The sequence below is a fragment of the Ovis canadensis genome, chromosome 2 (assembly GCF_042477335.2).
Source record: "Ovis canadensis isolate MfBH-ARS-UI-01 breed Bighorn chromosome 2, ARS-UI_OviCan_v2, whole genome shotgun sequence".
NCBI classification, from domain to species: Eukaryota; Metazoa; Chordata; class Mammalia; order Artiodactyla; family Bovidae; genus Ovis; species Ovis canadensis.
In genome coordinates, this window is record NC_091246.1 from 64,752,066 (window position 1) to 64,775,531 (window position 23,466).

At 40.0% G+C, this 23,466-nt stretch overlaps 1 long non-coding RNA gene across 1 annotated transcript in view; it reads left to right on the plus strand.

The window, feature by feature from the left end:
- The first annotated feature begins 243 nt into the window (after positions 1 to 243).
- LOC138433539 (uncharacterized) overlaps positions 244 to 23,466 on the plus strand; it is a 95,297-nt gene continuing 72,074 nt past the window's right edge. Inside the window, exons 1-2 of the long non-coding RNA XR_011254350.1 lie at positions 244 to 368; positions 3,643 to 3,713. This is a non-coding gene — a long non-coding RNA (uncharacterized lncRNA). The remainder of the gene's footprint in view (positions 369 to 3,642; positions 3,714 to 23,466) is intronic.

Below are 23,466 nucleotides of genomic sequence, written 5' to 3' on the forward strand. Positions count from 1 at the left end.
AAGTGCCTTAGGGTTTTGTAAGAGGAAAGTGGGCTGACAGCCTGGACTCAGTTGCTCCAGAGATAGACGTGGTGAGCTCAGTGTTCTTTTCTGGACCATCAGGGTATGTTCTCCTGAACATGGTTTTTCCCATGAGACTCATGAGTTCCTGGGAATCTGCTGAAAGCGCTAAACTTTTTCTCTAGAAAACTGGGGGCATCTGTGCACAAGCACGCACGGGCAGGTACACAAGGGCACGCCCACACCGACTTGCGCGTGCGCATACACCTGATTTGACTTACTCGCAGGCGTTCCTGAAATTCACAAGCCAGAAGAATTTCAAGAGCCCACACAACTCACTTTTCAGAGGGACTTCACCCTTCCCAGAGGTGAGCTAGAGGAGGGTGGGGTGGTTGTTCTCCCTAGAGTGGCTCCTGGGTGACCACTGGCCGTGCTGCCTGGCCCTTGCTGTCGCAACGCCAGGTTCCTTTGGCAGGCTGGCCTTGGAGGCTGGCCGGGGGCTCTGGCACTTGCTCTTGTTTATAGCACAAAGTCTTGCTCCACTCCCTGGCGACGGCTTGCAAACCAAAGCTGTTTCATTTCCCCCAGACAAAGAGGTTAGTGGGTAGTGGAGGAGGGGAACAGTACCGCGGCAAGCACCTTTGGAAAGCACACCTTCTCCTTAGATTCCCTGGAAGATTGTCCTTCCACCCCAGTGTCTGCCAGCTCCGGCTTTGCTGCTGGGGCAACTGTGGCTGGCTCTGCCCTGCAGGGAAAGAAACTGATGACTGCATTTTTCCTCCCTGTTCTCCTCCTTCTCTGTGGTGTCCTCCCTACCACCATCGTTTATTTAAAGGGTGAGCCTAACGTGTTTTTTCTCAAACAGATGGATGTTCCCACTTAAAATTAAACACTGGAGTGCCTAGGCTGCTGTTTACTTGTTGTGTAACAGTGAGCAAGTCTCAACCTCTCTGAGCCCTAGTTTTCTCCTGAGATTAAAACAGTATCTGCAGTATGGGGTGGTCAGGAAAAATCAACATGCGGCAAGTTGTTAGCAGTTCTCTCACTCTAAGTGTATATTGGGGAATGGTTTACCATTAATATTATAAGCACATTCTTATTCTCCAACGGAACATCATTTTCTCTCTAGAAACTTCTCTAGAACCTTAAATAGAAGCAAAAAGCTTTCTCCAACTTGGCATGGGGAATTTCTATTTGCCACCTCTAGGGTGAGTAGCTACTCAGGTGGTGTCAATTTTAGGGAATGTTGAAAATTCTAAGGCTTCCCTGATAGCTCAGTTGGTAAAGAATCTGCCTGCAATGCAGGAGACCCTGAACCCAATAGTACTCTTAGCATGAAGGTAAGGGAACTTGGTGGTCCAATCTAGTCTACTGTGTAATAAGCATATTTTAAATCTGCTTTTAATTGTTATACCACCATATATATGGTGGTATAATAATTAAAATATGTATATAATTTTATATATATATACACACACCATTCTATATGGTGGAGAAGACCAAACTGGTTTCTATAAGAATTAACATTCATTTGCACACTTTCCATGTCCTGGTAAAAGTCTTAAGCATTTTACCTACTTTAATCCTTTCAGTAGCACTCCAAAGAGGTCCTATTATTATCATTTTATAAATGGAAACAGAGACTCAGAGAGGTTAAGTAAGTGGTCCAGGGTCACAGAGCTTGTACGTATCAGAGCTGGTGGTAAATCTTCAGCTTCCTTCTGCTTTGATATCTCCAAATTTTTATGAGAATGTGTTGCTTCTCTTTACACTCCCTAAAATAATAATTTTTAGTTGAGAAGTTCATTCATGCTCGCTTTGATAGGCCTGAAAATCTCCTCCTAGCAAGAATCTCAGATAGCTTAACGCTGTCCAGAGCTTCAGATTTATTTAATGCAGCCTTCACATTGTTTGTAAAGCTGCTGGATAATTTATTTTTTAACCTCCATGCTGAAGAAAATTATGTAAGTGCTCACACGCTTCAGTGCTCATCAGTAAGGGAGGAAGAAGTAATAGTGTCTGTTTACATCATCCAGAATGTTTGCTACTAAACATAAGAAATCGTTAAAGCCAAACATAGACTCACATGGTGGAGCTTATGTTGGGTTGGCCAAAAGTTTGTTCAGATTTTTGCATAAGAGCTTACAGAAAAACCTAAATGAACTTTTAGGCCAACTCCAGAACTTACACCATGGTCTCCAGCTATCCTCTCATTTTCATTGATCATGAGCAAGTTTTGGATATGAACTAAACTTCTTTGTGTGATTTTTTTTCCTGATTGTAAAAGTGATATATGTCCATGGAAGGAAATTCAGAAAATATGGAAGAATATAAAGAAGCCAATAAAATAGAGCTGTATTTCTTAGTATGTGATCTGGGCCTGGAATCAAAGATCTTTTGGGTTTAGAAAATACCTATTCAGTAATTTTTGTAATGAACTACAAAGAGAAACCCTTTGATTCTAGTGCAATTTTAGGGTATTTTACCATAAGTCATTTTAAAGCAATCAAATGAGAAAAAATAAAATTTTTCCTGTTCCTCATTGTTACAGATGAGTCTCTAGAGAGTTTTTGAATGGGGTTGGGGGGAGAGGTTAGCTTTTCATATCCCCAAATGCTTTGTATTATTTGGCAAACTAGATTCTTGGTTTTTTAAACTTCCAAAATGATCTGGAATCTTGAGTTTCCAAAGCTGTGAGTTAAAAAGATTTAACTAAAAGTGTGATTTCCTGCTCCCCATTTTCCTTCCTATCTATAGATTAAAGTACTGTTAAAAATAAAATTTACAAAAATCAAGTTTTCCATAATCACATTTGAATATTTGCAATACTTAATATTTACCTCTCATCTGAATATGACTCAAAGAATGAATTATCCCACATGTATTTCTCACTATAGTGGCCGTCAAATATTTTAAAATATTTAAGAGTTATTTTTATGCACTGACTGCATATGAACACGTAATAGAAAAAGATCAGGCTATTTACTTATCCATGTCCTTATATCAGCTATCCTGAACTGATACTGTGTTAAGAATGTCTCCTGTGGTACATAACAAGTTAGGTAGATTGGAAATTTATTTTCTTCTTTGGTAAGAGAGGAGTTGATTTCAGCATCACTTCCAGTATGGTCTATAGGCCTGAGTCCTATAAAGCAGTTAGGGTTTTCCAATTTACAATCCATAATTTCAGAGGCATTAATTGTGTAATTATTCATGTAGTATTTATTTACTTATCACTTCACTTCATCTGAGAGCCTCAGTGTGATTTGTAAATATTAATACATTGTAATTATGTGTCATCACACGAAAAATATGATATACTGTCGCTAGTAGTTTGAAACCATTATTAGCTTTGTACTTGACTCATTGGAAAAGACTCTGATGCTGGGAGGGATTGGGGGCAGGAGAAGGGGACGACAGAGGATGAGATGGCTGGATGGCATCACTGACTCGATGGACGTGAGTCTGAGTGAACTCCGGGAGTTGGTGATGGACAGGAAGGCCTGGCGTGCTGCGATTCATGGGGTCGCAAAGAGTCGGAGGCGACTGAACTGAACTGAGCTGACCTAGAAATCTGACATTTAGATTTGTACTTGTGGCTTCTCTCTAACCTTCAGTAAATCATTCTTCTTTTTGTGTCAGTGATTTGCTACCACGTATTGAGAGAAGACTGGATGATGCCACATTGCCACGTGATACCATAAGAACTCAATGTAAGTTTATTCTTCCTGCTTTGAGATTTTCACTGTTTCTCCTTTAAGATGTTAGGAGAAGCTTTAACTGAACACATGAGATTTTATTCTTAGGGTCCTCTAAATAACTGATATCACACTTCCTAGAGTGACCTTTGAGAACCAACCAACCAAAGTCTAGAATTATAAGCATTACATTTACCAAGATGAAAAACAATAAACGAGCAAGCCAACATTACAATGATACCTAGTTAGTCTGTCTGGGCTTGTGACCTTTCCCCCTTTGCCTTTTCCTCTGGACATTTTGCCATTTTACTTATAAACCTCAGATCCCTGACCTGTGTTACTTGTCATTGCCTTTACTCTTATTGTTGCTTTTTAGTTAGTTCTGGTAGGATGGTGGGGCTCCAAGCTGTGAAATATGGTTTATAATCTTTTGTCTTATGTTCATGACTTTCTGCCTCTTTCCAACATGATTTATTGCTGACCTTGTTTGTAATATTTGGACGTAATGCTTTTATATTTCAAAGCTGAACTTTGATCTTTGTGTGTTATATTTTGTTAATCTTGAGCAATGAATCTGGGGAACCATAGATGAGAAGCAGGAAAAAAAAAATCCCTGAAATGCGATAGTAGCAACTGTGATTCAGCAGCAGGGCTGGTAAAGCCACAACGTACACAGCCACTCACAGTAGGGACTTGTTTGGACTGTAAATCTGAGTCACTCCCTGACCCAGTAACACCCTTCAGTGCCTCTGAATCTAGAAAAAGGATCATCTTTGACTTTATAGTGAATAACAATGTCTGCTTTTCCCAAAGAATGGAGAAAGATGGAAGGGGAAGGCACTGTTATCTACTTTTAGTTATGCATTTTTCCTAGCAATATGCTAATTTAATAAACAAATATCTGAATATATCACAGCATGTCGATGTTAGTCACGTTCATGTTAGCATGTTTAAATGTTGATAACTGTGTCATTCTGGCCATTTGTGTTAGTACTACCTATAACACAGATGTGTCCCCATGAGGACATACTGAGATGATCTTAAATTTTCAATTTTACACTTAAATTAATGTTAACAGAAGTAATTACATTATAAAAATCATACTTTTCCAAAAGGCTTTTGAATCCAGGTTCTTACTGTCCTAGAAGGTGGCAATTATTGATTTTAGATCTTAGACACCATAACTTTCATTAAGGCAATTCTATTAATTGCTTGGTGGTCCATGCTTACACTGAGTAACCCTCTTTCTAGGATATCGTCTTTATAAGTAATAGAAGTGCCTTTTGAAGCAATCTAAAACTGGCCTTTTATAAATTATTATTCCTCTTAAGCAGTCCTCAGTAGAAGCAGAGAACAGTGATCATTTTTCTTCCTTTGTTTCCTTCCTTTGTTTCTTCCTTCCTGATTTACAGTATAGTTAAAGCAAATATATGAAATCTGTACCGAAGCCATATAAGTGTACAGAAGCATGTACAGAAGCAAATCAGTATTCTGTTTCCAAAGTTTATCTCAACTTTAGCTGAGATAAGAGATCCACCAAACTCTACCAGATAAGGGCCTCTGAAGGATATCTTTTGGCAAAAGCACAAGCATTAACTTTATTTTTATTTCTTTTTATTGTTAATTTATTTCTTTTTATTTTTTAAATTTTAAAATCTTTAATTCTTACATGCGTTCCCAAACATGACCCCCCTCCCACCTCCCTCCCCACAACATCTCTCTGGGTCATCCCCATGCACCAGCCCCAAGCATGCTGCACCCTACGTCAGACATGGACTGGCGATTCAATTCTTACATGATAGTATACATGTTAGAATTCCCATTTAGATGCATCTCTATCCAAATACGGGATTTCCCGGTGGCGCAGTGGTAAAGAATCTGCCTGCTAATGCAGGAGACCTGGGTTGGAAACATCCCCTGGAGAAGGAAATGGCAACCCACTCCAGTATTTTTGCCTGGAGAATCCCATGCACAGAGGAGCCTGGTGGGCTATAGTCCATGGAGTTGCAAAGAATCAGACATGAGTTGGCAACTCAACAGCAGCTAACTAAATATGTCTCTTCCATGTAACTTACCATGTGACCTCAGACAAGTTTAACCTTAGTTTCAACACATGTAAAAGGAAGAATATGATAGCAAACTTGTAAAAGGACTAGATAAAAAATAAGTACCTAAAATTATACTTTCTTCTTGCTAGACCTAAGGTAATGAACTAATCTGCAAAATATTCTTACAACTCTCATTAAATCTTCTCTCTCATAATTCTCTCTAGAAGCTTATGAAAAACAGTTAGCTTTTCTTTAAGAATAATCTCACCTTTCAAAAAGAAAATTGCCACTTTCTCCTTACCGACAATTATTTCTTATTCATCTTTTCTGTACAGTTAAAGAATTATACAATAATTGAAACAGATGAAGAAGAGTCGAGACACTGCCCTTATTCAGGTTGCCACAGTTGATAATGAAGTTTCAAAAGGAATAATTTTTTTTTATTTTTAAGATATTTATTATGTAATTTATTTATTTGGCTGTGCTGGGTCTTAATTGTGGCACACAGGATCTTTAGCTGTGGCATGCAAACTCTTAGCTGTGGCATGTGGTATCTAGTTCCCCTGACCAGGGATCAAACCCACATCCCCTGTATTGGGAGCACAAATTCTTAGCCACTGGACCACCAAAAGGAATTATTATCCCAAAAGGAATAATATTATAGGCAGAATGAATTAGAATTGAACTTCAGAAAATCTGGAAAGATAAGCCACATAGATAAAGCATCAGAAAAAAGTTAAGATGAAATTCAAGCAAGGTGTTCCAATATATTGGCAAAATGGAAGGGGTTGTAAAATTAAACCCTGGAATCACTTAATCTTAAAAGTAATTATGAAGGAAAAATCCATTCTAAGAAGGCAAGTTCAAAAGAGTCACTGAAAAAATGCAATTAATCCTAAAAAATATTCATTGGAAGGACTGATGCTGAAGCTGAAACTCCAATACTTCAGCCACCTGATGTGAAGAACTGACTCGGAAAAGAGCCTGATGCTGGGAAAGATTGAAGGCAGGAGAAGAAGGGGGCAACAGAGGATGAGATGGTTGGATGGCATCACCGACTCGACGGACATGAGTTTGAGCAAGCTCCAAGAGTTGGTGATGGACTGGGAAGCCTGGTGTGCTGCAGTCCATGGGGTCGCAAAGAATCGGACACGGCTGAACTGAACTAATCCTATTAAAAGCAATAGGCAGAGGGGATCAGAATAATAATGAGACGATCATTTAATGACAACCTTTTATGCATGCCATCTCTGTTTCTCAGCGCAGCCTTGGAAGAGGGGGACCTTACTTATTGTTTTATAGATGTGAAACTGAAGCTCTGGCACAATCAAGTGACTTGCTTGAGGTCATATAGCTAGTACAGGATTCAAAGTCCATTATAACCTGCTCTTAGGGAAAATCTGATGTGGTCCTTTCACAGAAACCTAATGATTTTGGTTAACGCTAATTTTTATAGAAGGCAAACTGTTTTTCTGCCTTGAATATGTTCACCTGACTAATTTAGGAAAATATTTAGAAGTCTTAATTATAGACATTATCTTTTGGGTTATCTTCAGCCTCTACATGTTTATGTAAATATACTGAATTTCTGAGGGATATAGAAGTCCCAAAAGAGACTTCAAACAGACACAACTGTATTAATTCCAACTAAGACCTGAGCCCAAATCCATATTTAGGTTTTCTATTCTGGTAACCTCAGCTAAGCTATGTCTTCACCTCTGGGTGAATAAGGCTTACTGTAAAGGCAGACCAGAGATAAGTGGCTTGATTATTGCACTGCAAATCACATTGGACATTTGTTGGCCATCTTGAAAAAATTAAAAAATAGTATTAACTCAAGTGTAATAACAAGTATATGGCAAAATACACAGATCTTAAGTGTACATCTCGATTTTTACATTTGTACACACCCATGTAAATTAATTACCATCAAGATATAGAACATTTCTAGCACCTGTTTTACAGGATCTGTAAAACTGAACTTTCCCACTCTAAGCCATCAATGGGTAGGAAGATGGCCTTTGTCTACAGACTTAATTGGAAAACCAATTATTTTAAAACTGCAGAGAGGCCTTAGATATTCAAAAGGATGCCCTGAGCTGAATATGGGGGTGGGTCAAGCATTTACTGGATCTTGATGTTTTTGGCTGTTGTTCTGTGACATTTCACCATTCCATGGTTCTCATAGCTAGTTTCCTTTTAAGGAACCAGTCATTCCTTCTATGTGGTTCATCAGAGTAATCCCACCCCTGGAGTTCCTGGGTTGGATAATGGGAACTAGGCTTAAGCCAATAAGTATGCTGCAGATTGCCAGGAGAAATATCAGTGACCTCAGATATGCAGATGACACCACCCTTATGGCAGAAAGTGAAGAACTATAGAGTCTCTTGATGAAAATGAAAGAGGAGAGTGAAAAAGTTGACTTAAAACTCAACATTCAGAAAACTAAGATCATGGCATCTGGTCCCATCACTTCATGGCAAATAGATGGGGAAACAATGGAAACAGTGACAGACTTTATTTTGAGGGGGCTCTAAAATCACTGCAGATGGTGACTGCAGCCATGAAATAAAAGATGCTTGCTCCTTGGAAGAAAAGTTATGACCAAGCTAGACAGCATATTAAAAAGCAGAGCCATTACTTTGCCAACAAAGGTCTGTCTAGTCAAAGCTACAGTTTTTCCTGTAGTCATGTTTGGATGTGAGAGTTAGGACTATAAAGAAAGCTGAGAGCTGAAGAATTGATGCTTTTGACGCAGGATACAGCATGCTTGGGGCTGGTGCATGGGGATGACCCAGAGAGATGTTATGTGGAGGGAGGTGGGAGGGGGGTTCATGTTTGGGAATGCATGTAAGAATTAAAGATTTTAAAATTTAAAAAATAAAAAACTTTAAAAACAAAACAAAACAACAACAACAACAAAAACTGTGGTGTTGGAGAAGACTCTTGAAAGTCCCTTGGACTGCAAAGAAATCCAGACAGTACATCCTGAAGGAAATGAGTCCTGAAAATTCACTGAAAGGACTGATGCTGAAGCTGAAACTCCAACACTTTGGCCACCTGATGAGAAGAACTGAATCATTGGAAAAGACCCTGATGCTGGGAAAGATAGAAGGTAGGAGGAGAAAGGGGCAACAGAGGATGAGATGATTGGGTGGTATCACCAACTCAATGGACATGTGTTTGAGTAAGCTCCAAGAGTTGGTGATGGACAGGGAAGCCTGGCATGCTGCAGTCCATGGGGTTGCAAAGAGTTGGACACGACTGAGTGACTGGACTGAATTGCATGTTGCATTCCCATACCCACAGTGATAAGCAGAGGGATGGACATGTGACTCACTCCTGCCAATTCAATGCAGTGAGACTGCTAAGAGTTTTGGAATTGAGGCAGGCTCAGCGTTTCAGTTGATGTTGAATGCTACAAGCTGTGAAAAGTTAGTACAATGATCTTGCCACAGTGAGCAAAAGATATTTGAGAGGGAGTCAGTATCAGGGAGAATGGAGTCAACAGACTGAAAGAAGGAAAGCTGGTCTACAGGCAGGGCAGAGCTCCTGCATCCAGAGGTGCCTGAAATAAGATCTAGTTCTGGACTTTCATTAAAAAGACTCAACAGATTCTCTTGCGTAAACTGGGTTTTTTGCCACTTGCAGTCGAAATGACCTAAAATGTGTCTATTAGGGCTAAATTATTCTCTATAGGTGAATGAGGGTTTTTTTTTTTTTTTCCTTCTCTTAAAGAGCGTGGGCATACAAGGAGGGGGGAATGAAGGGAAGGTGGCTAGAGTGACAACTGTTGCTGAAAAGGATGAGGGACTTATTTTTAAAACACAAGGATGATATCATATGCATGTTTTTGTAGTGTGACTTTCATCTTTTCAGAACTCTAATAAAGTTGACTACATACAAGAATGCCTTGTGTGGGTTGTAATATTATGTATGTGTGGGTGGTGGGGAGGCAGGAGACTTCCCAGGCGATTCAGTGGTAAAGAATAGACTTGCCAATCCAGGAGTAGCAGGTTTGATCCCTGGGTTGGGAAGATCCCCTGAAGAAGGAAATGGCAACTCCAGAATTCTTGCCTGGAAAATTTCATGAACAAGAGGAGCCTGATGGGGTACAGTCCATGGGATCACAAAGAGTCAGACATGACTGGACACGACTTAGAGACTGAGCATGCACACTCAAGAGGGAGGGAGGGAGAAAGGAGGCCTGGGTTCTGTGTTGTACTGACATGGTACAAATAAGGAAAACAAGCGGTGATGAAAAGATCAACTTTAAACTCAACAAATTCAACAGAAAGTAACTTGGAGTCAGAGCTGACAGAATATAAGCCCTCCAGAAATTCATAGAATTGTTGAGGAGTGCCTTGGACCTTTCACATGGGGTAGAGGGTTGAGCCTATCTCCCTTAGATCTGAAGGGGCAAGAGGATCCCAGCTAACTATGACTTATATTATTCCTGAGACTGACAATAACATTACTTGCTAGTAAGAATTTTCTCAACTAATTCTAACTTTGGATCCATCAAACAGGAACCCAGAAGGCCAACAAATACAATTCTATGTGTACAATTAAAAGATAATGGGAAGACATTTCCCAAATATTTCTCGAAATAAAGAACTTTAAACTATTCACTTTGCAAAGGCAGTTTCCCCAACCCCAACTGAGCCACCAGCAAAGCCCCTCCCCAACCCCAAACCCCAATTCCTAAAGGGAATCAAGATGCAGCACTTCCCAGTGTTTATAATGTAGCGGCCTGTGCATCATGCTACTCCAGGTGAATTTAACTCAGAATCCCCTGAAAATACTAGTTAGCCCCAAATCAGATATTTACCACTTAATGTGAGTAATAATATTTACTACCCCAGGCTACCCTGAAGCTTCTGTTCAGTTGTTGTTGCTAAGTCGTGTCCTACTCTTTGCAACCCTATGGACTAGCACTCCAGGCTCCTCTGTCCTCCACTATCTCCAGGAGTTTGCTCAAATACATGTCTATTGAGTCAGTGATGCTATCCAGCTATCTTATCCTCTATCACCCCCTTCTTCTTCTGCCCTTAGTCTTTCTCACTGGAAAGATTCCCATTGGCTCCTTGCCTCAGGTGGCCAAAGTATTGGAGCTTCAGCTTCAGCATCAGTCCTTCAAAGAATATTTGGGGTTGATTTCCTTTTAGATTGATTGAATTGATCTCCTTGCAGTCCAAGGGACTCTGAAGAATCTTCTCCAGCACCACAATCCAAAAGCATCGATTCTTTGGTGCTCAGCCTTCTTTATGGTCCAACTCTCACATCCATACATGACTACTGGAAAAACCATAGCTTTGACTATATAGACTTTTGTCAGCAAAGTGATGTCTCTGCTTTTTATTACACTGCCTAGGGTTGTCAGCCTTTTTTCCAAGAAGCAAGTGTCTTTTAATTTCATGACTGCAGTCACAATCTGTGATTTTGGAGCCCAAGAAAATTATCTGTCACTGCTTCCACATTTTCTCCTCCTATTTGTTGTAAAGTGATGGGCCCAGATGTCCTGATCTTAGTTTTTAATGTTGAGTTTCAAGCTGGCTTTTTCACTCTCTTCTTTCACCTTCATCAACAGGCTCTTTAGTTCCTCTTCACTTTCTGTTATTAGGGTGGTATCATCTGCATATCTAATGTTGTTGATATTTCTCCTGTCAATCTTGATTCCAGCTTGTGATTCATCTAGCCCAGCATTTTGCATGATGTACTCTGTGTATAAGTTAAATAAAGCAGGGTGACAATATACAGCCTTGACATACTCCATTCCCAGTTTTGAACCAATCAGTTGTTCCATGTCCAATTCTAACTGTTGCTTCTTGACCTACATACAGGTTTCTCAGGAGGCAGGTAAGGTGGTCTGGTATTCCTGTCTGTTTCAGAATTTTCCAGTTTGTTGTGATCCACACAATCAAAGGCTTTTGTGTAGTCAATGAAGCAGAAGTTTTTCTAGAACTTTTTCTAGTTGCTTTTTCCATGATCCAACAAATGTTGGTAATTTGATCTCTAGTTTCTCTGCCTTTTCTAAACCCAGCTTGTACATCTGGAAGTTCTTGGTTCATGTAGTGTTGAAGCCTAGCTTGAAGGATTTTAAGCATAAACTTGCTAGCATGTGAAATGAGCCCAATTTTATGGTAGTTTGAACATTCTTTGGCATTGCCCTTCTTTTGGTTTGGAATGAAAGCTAATCTTTTCCAGTCCTGTGGCCACTGCTGTATTTTCCAAATTTGCTGGCATATTGAGTGCAGCACTTTGACATCATTTTTAGAATTTTAGGTAGCCGAGCTGGAATTCCACCACCTCCACTAGCTTTGTTCGTAGTAATGCTTCCTAAGGCCCACTTGACTTCACACTCCAGCATGTCCAGCTCTACGTAAGTGATCAGTCCATCGTGGTTATCTGGGCTGTTAAGACTTTTTTTTTTAATTATGAAAGTATGGTAACACATTTACAGGAGACTTGGAAAATACAGAACAAGATTACATATAGTTCCAGTATATATTATGATACTTTTTAAGTAGATAAATTAAGATTTTTAGTTGGAGTTTCAATATTAAACCCTCAAAAATTAATAGAATGAATACACAGAGAAGTAGTAGGATTTAAGATATAGTAGACCTGAAGAGCACTATGAACCAATTCAACATAATTAACATCATTAAGATTTATACAATTTTCACACAAGTTCTATTCAATTTCCATAGACTGTAAACTAGGAGACCCTGGAACCTATCCAGGGACATAAAATAAGGTGCAAAAGTTAAGGTATTGAAGTTGTATATAATCTGTTTCCTTGTCACTGTGGAATTATGTTAGGAATCAGTATCAGAAGATACTTGAAAATAACCCATATATTTTCAAGTGCAATATGACATTTACCAAGAGAGATCTTTTACTTAGCCATTGAAAGCCTCAATAAAGTTAGAAGAATGAAAAGAAAAAGGTTATTTGAGAGAAGAAAACTTATTTATGTGAGAAATTAATATCTCAGTGAGAAATTAATATCAGATACTTTTCAAAATCACATGTATTTCATAATTAAATGTCCACTATGAAATGATGGGTGTATCTAAAAAGCCATAACAAGGAAAATTAGAAAATACTTGTAATAGAATAATGAAAAGAGATTACCCTAACAGTATAAAATATATACAGTTTGAGGCATTAAGTAAAGTGATGTGGTAAGTGGAAGGGCATACATGCATATGTTTTCATCTGCCTCACCAGTCTATCTTTTGGTTGGTGCATTTAATCCATTTACATTCAAAGTGATTATTGATATGCAGTATTCTTGGGCTTCCCTTGTGGGTCAGCTGGTAAAGAGTCCGCGTATAATGTGGGAGACCTGGGTTTGATCCCTGGGTTGGGAAGATCCCCTGGAGAAGGGAAAGGCTGCCCACTCCAGTATTCTGGCCTGGAGAATTCCATGGACTGTATAGTCCATGGGAATGCAAAGCATCAGACGCAACTGAGTAACTTTCACTTTCATGACTCTATTACCATTTTCTTAATTGTTTTGGATTTATATTCTGTAGGTCTTTTCCTTCTCTTGTATTTCATGCCTAGAGAAGTTCCTTTTGCATTTATTGTAAAGCTGGTTTGTTGATGTTGAAGTCTCTTACTTTTGCTTGGCTGGAAAGCTTTTGATTTCTCCATCAAATTTGAATGATGAGTCTTTCTGGGTCGATTATTCTTGGTTGTGGGTTCTTCCTTTTCGTCACTTTAAATATATTGTGCCATTCCCTTCTTTCTTGTAGAGTTTCTATTGAGAAATCAGCTGATAACCTTACAGGAGTTCCCTTGTAGGTCATTTGTGGTTTTTTCCCTTATTGCTTTTAATATTTTATCTTTGTCTTCAATTTTCATCTTTTTGATTACTATATGTCTCAGTATGTTCCTCCTTGGGTTTATCCTGCCTAGGACTCTCTGTGCTTCCTGGACTTGGTTGGCTAGTTTCTTTCCCATGTTAGGAAATATTTCTCTTCAAATATTTTCTCAGGTCCTACTCTCTATTTTCTCCTTCTGGGATCCCTATAATGCAAATGTTAGTGCATTTAATGTTGTCCCAGAGATCTCTTAGGCTGTCTTCACTTTTTCATTCTTTTTTCTGCATTCTGGTCTGTGGCAGTGATTCCCACCATCCTGTTCTCCAGGTCACTTTTCAGTTCTTCTGCCTCAGTTATTCTGTTATTGATCCCTTCTAGTGTATTGTTCATCTCTGTTTGTTCTTTAGTTCTTCAGTAAACATTTCTTGCATCATCTTCATTCTGTTTCCAAGATCCTGAATCATCTTCATTGTCATTATTCTGAATTCTTTCTCTGGAAGTTTGCCTATCTCCACTTCATTTAGTTGCTTTTCTTGGATTTTAGCTTGTCCCTTCAACTAGGACAAAACTTTCTGCCTTTTCGTTCTGATAAACTTTCTGTAACATGGTTTTTGTTCTAGTTAGTGTGACTGTGGTTCTTCTTGCTTCTTCTGTCAGCTCTTGGAGCTTCCTGATAGGAAGGGCTGGTGGTGGGAAAAACTAGTTCTTGCTCTAGTGGGCAGGGCCAAACTCTATAAAACTTGAATACAATTATCTGCTGATGGGTGGGCTTGCACTCCCTCCCTGTTGTTTTGCCTGAGGCGACCCAACCCTGGGGTCTACAAGCTCTATGGTGGGGTTAATGGTGACCCCAAGAGGACTTATGCCAAGGGGCACCTTCTAGGACTGCTGTTTCCAGGGCCCCACGACAAGCCACTGCTGAACCACACCTCCACAGAAGACCCTCCAATAAGAGTAGGTCTGGTTCAGTCCCCTATGGGGTCACTGCTCTTTTCCCTTGGATCTTGGTGCACACAAGATTTTGTTTGTGCCCTCTAGGAATGGAGCCTCTTGTTCCCCCAGTCCTGTAGAAGTCTTGTAATCAAATCCTGCTCACCTTCAAAGGCAGTTTCCCTGGACGTTCCCAGTCCCTTTGCCAGATATCCAGGCTGGGAAGCCTGACATGAAGCTCAGAACCTTCACAACAGTGGGAGGACTTCTTTGGTGGTATTGTTCTCGGGTTTGTGGGTGACCTATCTGGTGGGTGTGGGACTTGATTTTATCCTGTTTGTGCTTCTCCTACCATCTCGCTGCTTCCTCTTTGTCTTTGGACATGGGTATCTGTTTTGGTTGGGCTCCAGCATCTTCCTGTCGATGCTTGTTCAACAGCTAGTTGCGATTTTCATACTCACAGGAGATGAGCACACGTCCTTCTATTACACTATCTTGAACCTAGCCCTGCATTGCCTTAAAGACCAAGACCTCTTTTGTATAGTTCTATGTATTGCTACCTCTTCTTAAACTCTTCTGCTTCTGATAGGTCCTTACCATTTCCATTCTTTATCATGCCCTTACTTGCGTGAAATGTCCCTTGGTATGTACAGTTTTCTTGAAGAGACCTCTAGTCTTTCCCATTCTATTGTTTTCCTCTATTTCTTTGCATTGTTCATTTAAGAAGACCTTATCTCTCCTTGCTATTCTATGGAACACTGCATTCAGTTGGGTATATCTTTCCCTTTCTTCCTGGCCTTTCACTTCTCTTCTTTCTTCAGCTATTTGTAAAATCTCGTGAGACAACCACTTTGCCTTTTTGCATTTCTTTTTCTTTGGTATGGTTTTGGTCATTGCCTCCTATACAGTGGTATTATCCTCTGTCCATAGTTCTTTTGGCACTCTGTCTACCATATCTAATCCCTTGAATCTGTTTATTACCTCCACTGTATAACCATAAGGGATTTGATTTAGGTTATCCTGAATGCCCTAGTGGTTTTCGCTACCTTTTTCAGCTTAAGCCTGAATTTTGCAATAAGGAGTTCATGATCTGGGCCACAGTCAGCTCCAGGTCTTGTTTTTGCTGACTGCATAGAGCTTCTTCATCTTTGGCCGCAAAGAACATAATCAGTCTGATTTCGATATTGACCGTCTGGTGTTGCCCATGTGTAGAGTCATCTCTTGGTTTGCTGGAAAAGAGTGTTTGCGGTGACCAGCGTTTTCTCTTGACAAAACTGTGTTGGCCTTTGCCCTGCTTCATTTTGTACTTCAAGACCAAATCTGCCTGTTATTCTGGGTATCTCTTGACTTCCTACTTTTGTATTCCAATTCCTTGTGATGAAAAAGTCATCTTTCTTTTTTTGGTGTTAGTTCTAGAAGGTCTTGAGGTCTTCATAGAACCCGTCGATTTCTGCTTCTTCAGCATTAGTGGTTGGGGAATGTTGAATGGTTTACCTTGTAAATGAATCGAGATCATTCTGTAATTTTTGAGATTGAACCCAAGTACTGAATTTTGGACTGTCTTGTTGACTATGAGGACTACTCCATTTCTTCTAGAAGATTCTTGCCCACAGTAGTAGATATAAGGGTCATCTGAACTAAGTTCACCCATTCCTGTCCTTTTTAGTTCACTGATTCCTAAGGTGTCGATGTTCACTTTTACCATCTTCTGCTTGATCATGTCCAATTTACCTTGATTCATGGACCTAAGATTCCAGGTTCCTGTGCAACATTGTTCTTTACAGCATCGGACTTTACTTTCACCACCAAACACATCCACAGCTGAATGTTTTTCCCGCTTTGGCCCAGCCACTTCATTCTTACCGTTAGCTATTCAGTTAACATTTACTAAATTGTAACTATATTTGATTTTCAGTGAATATAGACTGTAAAGTAGGCAAGATCTACATCCTCAGAAATTCCATGTGCAAATCATACATATATATGATTAACACATTCTCCACTGGCTAATTTCAGCTGCAAGAAAGCAATGGTATCTATAAGGTAAGGAAAAGGGAAAGTCAGATATTGCATGTTGATTCTTCAGGAAGTGGACTGTGAGGTAGAAATTAGTATGTAAATTGTTAATTAGGGAGTACTCTAAGGATCAAAACGTGTGGAAGGAAAGAAACAGGAAGGAGTAGGATTAGAAAGGGAAAGTATTAGTGCTACAATGAAGTCTAGTGGGTCCCACAAGGAGCACTGAAGCTGGAATGGTTCAGAGTTTTCTTATTTGGGAAGAGGAAGCGTGAACCAATCATTGGACCCTGGCTGCCCGAGGGAGGGATGTGACATTGGGCAAAACAGCCCTGTGGACTGTCAGTTGACATCCTTGCCAGAAATGGCCCCTTCAGTCCTGGAAGGGGCATCTGTGGCAAGGCACACAGCATCTGCACCACCAGAAATTAATTTAAGTTTTGAAATTCAATTAATCTAGTTATGCTCTAGACATATTAACTTCCTAGGTCTTTTGCAAGGTGGGGGGTAGGTGGTTAGAGTAACTCTCCTGGACAGATTACTTTGAGAACTAAGCCTCTTCATTCTTAGCCACTTTAATAATCCATCTGATATAGTTTTCCCAGAGGGGGAACATATTAGCCACAAGACAATCTTGCTTGGGATAAGAAAGACATTACTGATATTAGAGCAAAGTAGTTTGGAGTTGATTCTGAAGTCAGACAGAATTCTAATCTTGTCACTAGAGTGGTCTAAAGGCTTTGCATACTGTTAATTCACTTAGAACTTTGGGCTTAAGTGGGCACCAAATGGTTGATAATGTCGGTCATGGGAACACAGCTAAAATGCTGCTCAATTCCTACTATTTGCAACTTAAATATGTGCTGTCAATGAAGAGAGCAAGTAGCCAAGCTTGTGAAGATGCCTTGAGTTCAGAGCTACCAGCTGTGACTTCATATTTTCAAGCACATTATTAATGTTGGTTGACTATCTGAAGACACTCAAAAAACATGGAAATAATTGCTGCATCTACAGATTTCACAGATGTGACTGGAGTGTGTCCCACTTCAGGATAATGGGAATGGGCTGTGTGCATTATTGCTCAATTAATTAATTACCATAATGGTCCCAACCACATTATAAAGGCCAGCACCTCACAAACGATTGGCTTTGTGTGGCAGAAGCAACTGAAAATAATACACGAGAGACGGTTGTGGCTAGACCCTGTGCTAATTCAACTCATAATAACTTAAAAAATAAGAAACATCAGTTCAGTTCAGTCGCTCAGTCTGTAAAGTGTCCAACTTTTTGTGACCCCTGTAGACTGCAGCACACCAGGCTTCCCTGTCCATCACCAACTGCCATAGCTTACTCTTAATAAGAAACATCAGGTGCTCTTAATTGGTGATCTCTTCCTTAGAGAAATATGCCTTGCCATATTTTTGTCTAAGAACCACTATGGAGTGTATACGGAGTTTGGAGACAGCTCTGAGCAGAGTTAATCATAGCCTGCTCAGTTGATTATAGTATGCTTTCTGTTTGCTTGTCATGCGAGTAGAGAGAGCTTCAGCTGCCTGACATAAAAGGACTGGACGTGCCAGAGAATTATGTATTGTGTTATTTGTTAAACTTTAGAAATGAGACCAATGCTTAATGCTGAAAACCTCTAATCAGCATTGGATTGTTCAAACTCAAAGCTGTGTTTATAATAATAGCAGATAGTAGGATGGAGGTAGTATCTTCCATTGCAAGTTAAATAGAAATATTGTAATTGAAAGCTCATTAAATTTTCCCACATAGAGCTAAAAATTAATAACAACTTGATGAGTTTACTGAAAAAAAGAGGAAAAATTATTTGTTAAAATTTTTTCAGTTGCTTGAAGCATCTCTATCTGTCCTCAGTGAACATTGGGACAACACAAAGTAACAAAGCCTAATTATTATATTTTTCATACTAATAGGTAATATCTAAAGAAAACAAGATATTTTAGCTGCCATATTAATAATTGTAATATCCCAGTGTAGGGGGAAAAAACACTTCCCTTGTCCTGCAATATACCAAAATTTGAGTAGAGTACACGGGAATTATAGTAAAGGGTACCAAAGTATTGGTTTTAGAATAGTACCTTAAAACTTTAAGGATATCTCACTTGGTTTTGCCCTGTTAATAACTTTCCTTGTCACCTTTTTTTTTTTCAATTAGGGTGGGGAAGAGGAGCGTCTTTTGCATTATTTATTTTTTTAGCAGATAGCTTTTAACAGACAATTTTTTGAGCAGTTTTAGGTTCATAGAAAAATTGGAAGGAAGGTACAGATGTTCTCCATGTATCCGCTATCCCCCCCACATATATAACTCTCCTTATTGTCAGTGTCACCCACCAGAATGGGACACTTGTAACAACTGATGAATCCACATCTACATAACATCATCACCTAAAGTACATAGTTTACATTAGGGTTCACTCTTGGTTTTGTACATTCTATGAATTTGAACAAATGTATAACACGTATCCACCACCGTAGTATCATACGGAATAGTTTCACTGCTCTAGAAATCCTCTGTGCTCTATTAGTTATTTTAAATAACATAATTAAAATAACAGGCAAACTCTGAAGGCAGCTCTTAAAAGTCATCGCCTGAAAGATGGTAACAATGACCCTATATGCGAGACAGCAAAAGAGACACAGATGTAAAGAACAGACTTTTGGACTTGGTGGGAGAAGGTGAGGGTGAGATGATTTGAGAGATTAGCATTGAAACATGCATATTGTTTAAAAAAAAAAAAAGAAACATGTATATTGTCATTTGTGAAACAGATTGCCAGTCCAGAGTCCATGCATGAGACAGGGTGCTCAGGGCTGCTCCACTGGGATGACCCTGAGGGATGGGATGGGGAGGGAGGTAGGAGGGGAGTTCAGGGTTGGGAGCACATGTACACCTATGGCTGATTCATGTGAATGTATGGCAAAAACCACTACAATATTGTAAAGTAATTAGCCTCCAATTAAATAAGTAAATTAAAATAAATAAGTAAAAACATTAAAAAAAAAAGTCATCAGCCTGAAGAAATCCTATCTGGCTCACAATACTTAGATGACTGGGGCCTGCCTTTACCGTTGTATTCTGATCTCTGAACTATCAGCATCTGATTGTAGCTCACCTTACACAGGCCAGGAACATCTGCCTGAAACAAATATATTCGAACTCACCCACTAAGGCAGTGGCGTGAAACTGATTTTTGAGATGACTGTACAGCGTGACAAGGAGACACATTTTCACTTACACTGTTCAAATATGCAGGCAGGAACATTTTTGCCCTGCTTTGGTCTATGGCTTAATTCTTCTAGTCTTTACTTTCCTCTTAAATTCCATCTCATTTGATTAAATGAAACAGAAACTAAATTAGGAAAAACCCAAAATACTTGGATGAATTTAGGTCATTGAAAAGACCTAAGGATTTTTTTTCCTCTCATTAGAGGATCAAGTTCACTCATGTGTTTGTTCATTTGTTCAGTAAGTCAAGAAGTGTAAATCGAAAGCCCCTGTATGCCAAACCCTATAAGACCCTTGGGCTACAACAGTGAGGACACAGTTTTGAGAGATGGTAAGTCCTGTCTTCTCTCCTCCCATTCCCTTTGTTTCTCCTGTGCTTAGTACACACATACTCTGAAATAGGCCTGCGGATCTAGTTACCTCTTTGGGCTCCACTGTACATCATTTTAATAGAATTATTTTATGTCAGGGAGCAGCAACTATTTAGGCATGTTTTGTTTTGTTTTGTTTTTAGTCTTTTTGAAAATCTTTGCTAGCATATCTTTCTGGGTTTTATGTTACCACAGAGTCAATTGCAGTGAATTTATAAATGAAGCACCAGTTTTCTTTGTATCATCAAGTAGGTGGGAGATGTGCCAGTCTTGTTAATCCCTTACTGATTAGTGCGTGAGTAAAATATATCATGGTTGAGAGCATGGGAGAAAAGAGGCAATGTCATATAGAGTATACACTGTGGAGTCACAAAGACATGGACTTGAATCCAGGCTCCGTCACTTAGTAGCTAAGTGATTCTGGGCAGGCTGTTTACCGTTTCTGAACCTTGGTTTCCTGCTTTGTAAAAATGAATGATTTTACCTGCCTCTCATATTTTGAGAGTTAAATGTGGGTCTACTCAAGTTGCTCTGGGCTTCCCTGGTGGCTCAGGTGGTAAAGTATCCGCCTGTGATGTGGGAGACTTGGGTTCTATCCCTAGGTTGGGAAGATACCCTGGAGAAGGGCATGGCAACTCACTCCAGTATACTTGCATGGAGAATCCCCATGGACAGAGGAGCCTGGGGGGCTACAGTCCACGGGGTTGTAAAGAGTTGGACGTGACTGAGTGAGTAAGCACAGCACAGCAGTCAAGCTGCTTCAGGTCTTGCCAGCCGGAGGGCATGAACCTGATCTTAGGGGTAGTGTATGAGTCTGCTAGTGCTGCCATAACAAAATCCTACCACAGACTGTGTAGCTTAAACAATACAGTAAGTCTCCTACATACAGACCTTCAAGTTGCCAACTTTCAAAGATGGGAATGTGTGTTCCATCAACGTCAGGTATGAGTGAAATCGCAGCTTGCCCTCTGTCTCCTGTTGCTGACGATCCCTTCAGCTCCACCATCTCCCACCTCCTCCCCCTCCTCCAGTCAGTAACTCTTCCTGCCTGTTCACTTGATGCCAGCGCCTGTATGCCAACTATTGCACTGTACTGCTATACTCTTCAAGGTACTGCACTGTGAGATTTAAAATGTTTATTTTTTGTGTTTGTTTTTTATGTATTGTGTGAAAAGTATTACAGAGCTATTATAATACAGTACTATATAGCTGATTGTGTTAGTTGGGTACCTAGGCTAACTTTCTTGGACTTACAAACATGCTCTTGGAAGGGAACACATTCATATGTGGGGGACTTACTGTAGAACTTATTTTCTCAAAGTTCTGGAAGCCAGAAGTCCAAGATCAAGGTGCTGGCCAGTTTGGTTCCTCAGGGCTTCTCTCTTTGGCTGTCTTTTTGCTGCTTCTTCACATGGTTGCCTGTTTACACATATGTACCCCTGGTATTTCTTCTTCTTCTTGTAAGGTTACCAGTATGTTGGATTAGGGTCCACCCTGACAGCTTCATTTTAACTTAATTGCCTCTTTTAAAGGCCTTAGCTTCACATTTTGAGGTTTTACAAGTTGGACTTCAACATACAAATTTACAGGGATTCAATTCAACCCATAAGGGATAGTAACTTTACTGTCATACATTGGTCTGCATAATGCTGGGATGTAGCTCAGTATAAATCCCAGAAGGTACCATATAGTTGTTCATGGTTTTCCAGTTCTTCCACTCTTTTCCAGCCCAGGAAACTGCTCGGGGAACCTCTCTACCACCTCTCCCACCTGAGCCCTCTGAGCACAAGATGTCTGTGCCCAAGATGCCCTGCCTGGTGCTGGGTATGCCAGGGCAGCACACCCGCCTTTGCAGACTGTGCTGCAGAACAGCCAGGTCCTCACAGTGGGAAGCATGACATTCACCCTGCTCTGCATCACAGCCTGTGGCCGAGTCTGCAGCCACGCAGCGTATACTTCTGTGTCTCTGCTTCCCTTGTGAAAACAGCTGCTTCATCATCTGTCTGCATCCCCTTGCCGTAGAGGTTGAGATGATCTGGAACCAAATGCCACACTCTGTTCCCTTCCCTGGTCTTTCTGGTCAGGCACCAGAACATCCCCCATCACCCCCCACAGCTGAGCCTGTGGGCAACCTGGTAGGAAAGGTTGTCAAAAACCTCATTGACATTGACTTCTGGCAACCCTTCCTACCAGGTTGCTTGCAGGCTCAGACAAATCTGAATCCCAATTCCAGTTTAGGGCACTGGAGTCCTTTACATGTCAACTCTTGGACTTTCCCAACATGTTTCTTCAACCAGTGACTTAAGGAGGGCAATGCCATTAGTTTCCGATTCTGCTGTCTTTGCCACTTGGCATCTTGTAGTGATTAAGAACATGGCTCTGCAGTCAGATTGCCTGGACTTCAAACCCTTTTCTGTGACCTTGGGCTGGAAACTTTTCCTTAAGCCTCGATTTTTCTATCTGTAAAATAGGTATAATAACAATTCTTATTTCATAGGATTATAATAAGTAATGGGTAAGAGATGTAAAGAATTCCTCCCCATGCCTCAAACCCTATGATTCTTATCATTTGTCATCTAATATTCTCTACATACTAACCCTTCTAGGAATTTTTAGGTGTTATGTCATTTCATTCTCAAACAATCCTTTGAGGGAAGTGCCCTTTTAATATTGATTTACAGATAGGATAATAGTTGTCAGTAGCCTGAGATTCAGTCCAGTTCGGTCTGATTCTGCACAGACTGCTCTAAACACTGTGCTCAGTAAGTGATTTATATTATTGCTGTAGTCATGATCAGTTAGCCAACAGATTTTATTTAGATGCTAAATGTACCTAAGGAGGTGGAGTGAAAAATATAGAACTTTATAAGTAGTGTTTTCTTTCAAGGATCTATAATTTCATTGGGAAGATTGGACATATGTATGTAAAGACAGAACTGAAATAGCAAGGTGCTATGTGAAAATAAATAGTGGGAATAAAATGTATTATAAGTCTCAAAGAGGGAGAAAGAGAGACTGTGGCCAGTGTGGTCAAGGAAGGCTTCATGACCAAGCTTAAACTTACAAGCTTGGTAATTAATGACTGAACAACATAGGCAGACACTGATGAATAAGTGGGACTGGGAGAAAATAGGAGGAGGGAGGAAAAGCATTTCAGAAGAGTGAGTGAGTAAACTGCTAAATTGGAAGAAATACCAATATTGTTTAGGTTAGGAACTTAGAGTGACCCTGAATACATGTGACCCTGTGAGTGAAAGTTGCTCAATCATGTCCGACTCTTTGTGACCCCGTGGACTGTAGCCCACCAGGCTCCTC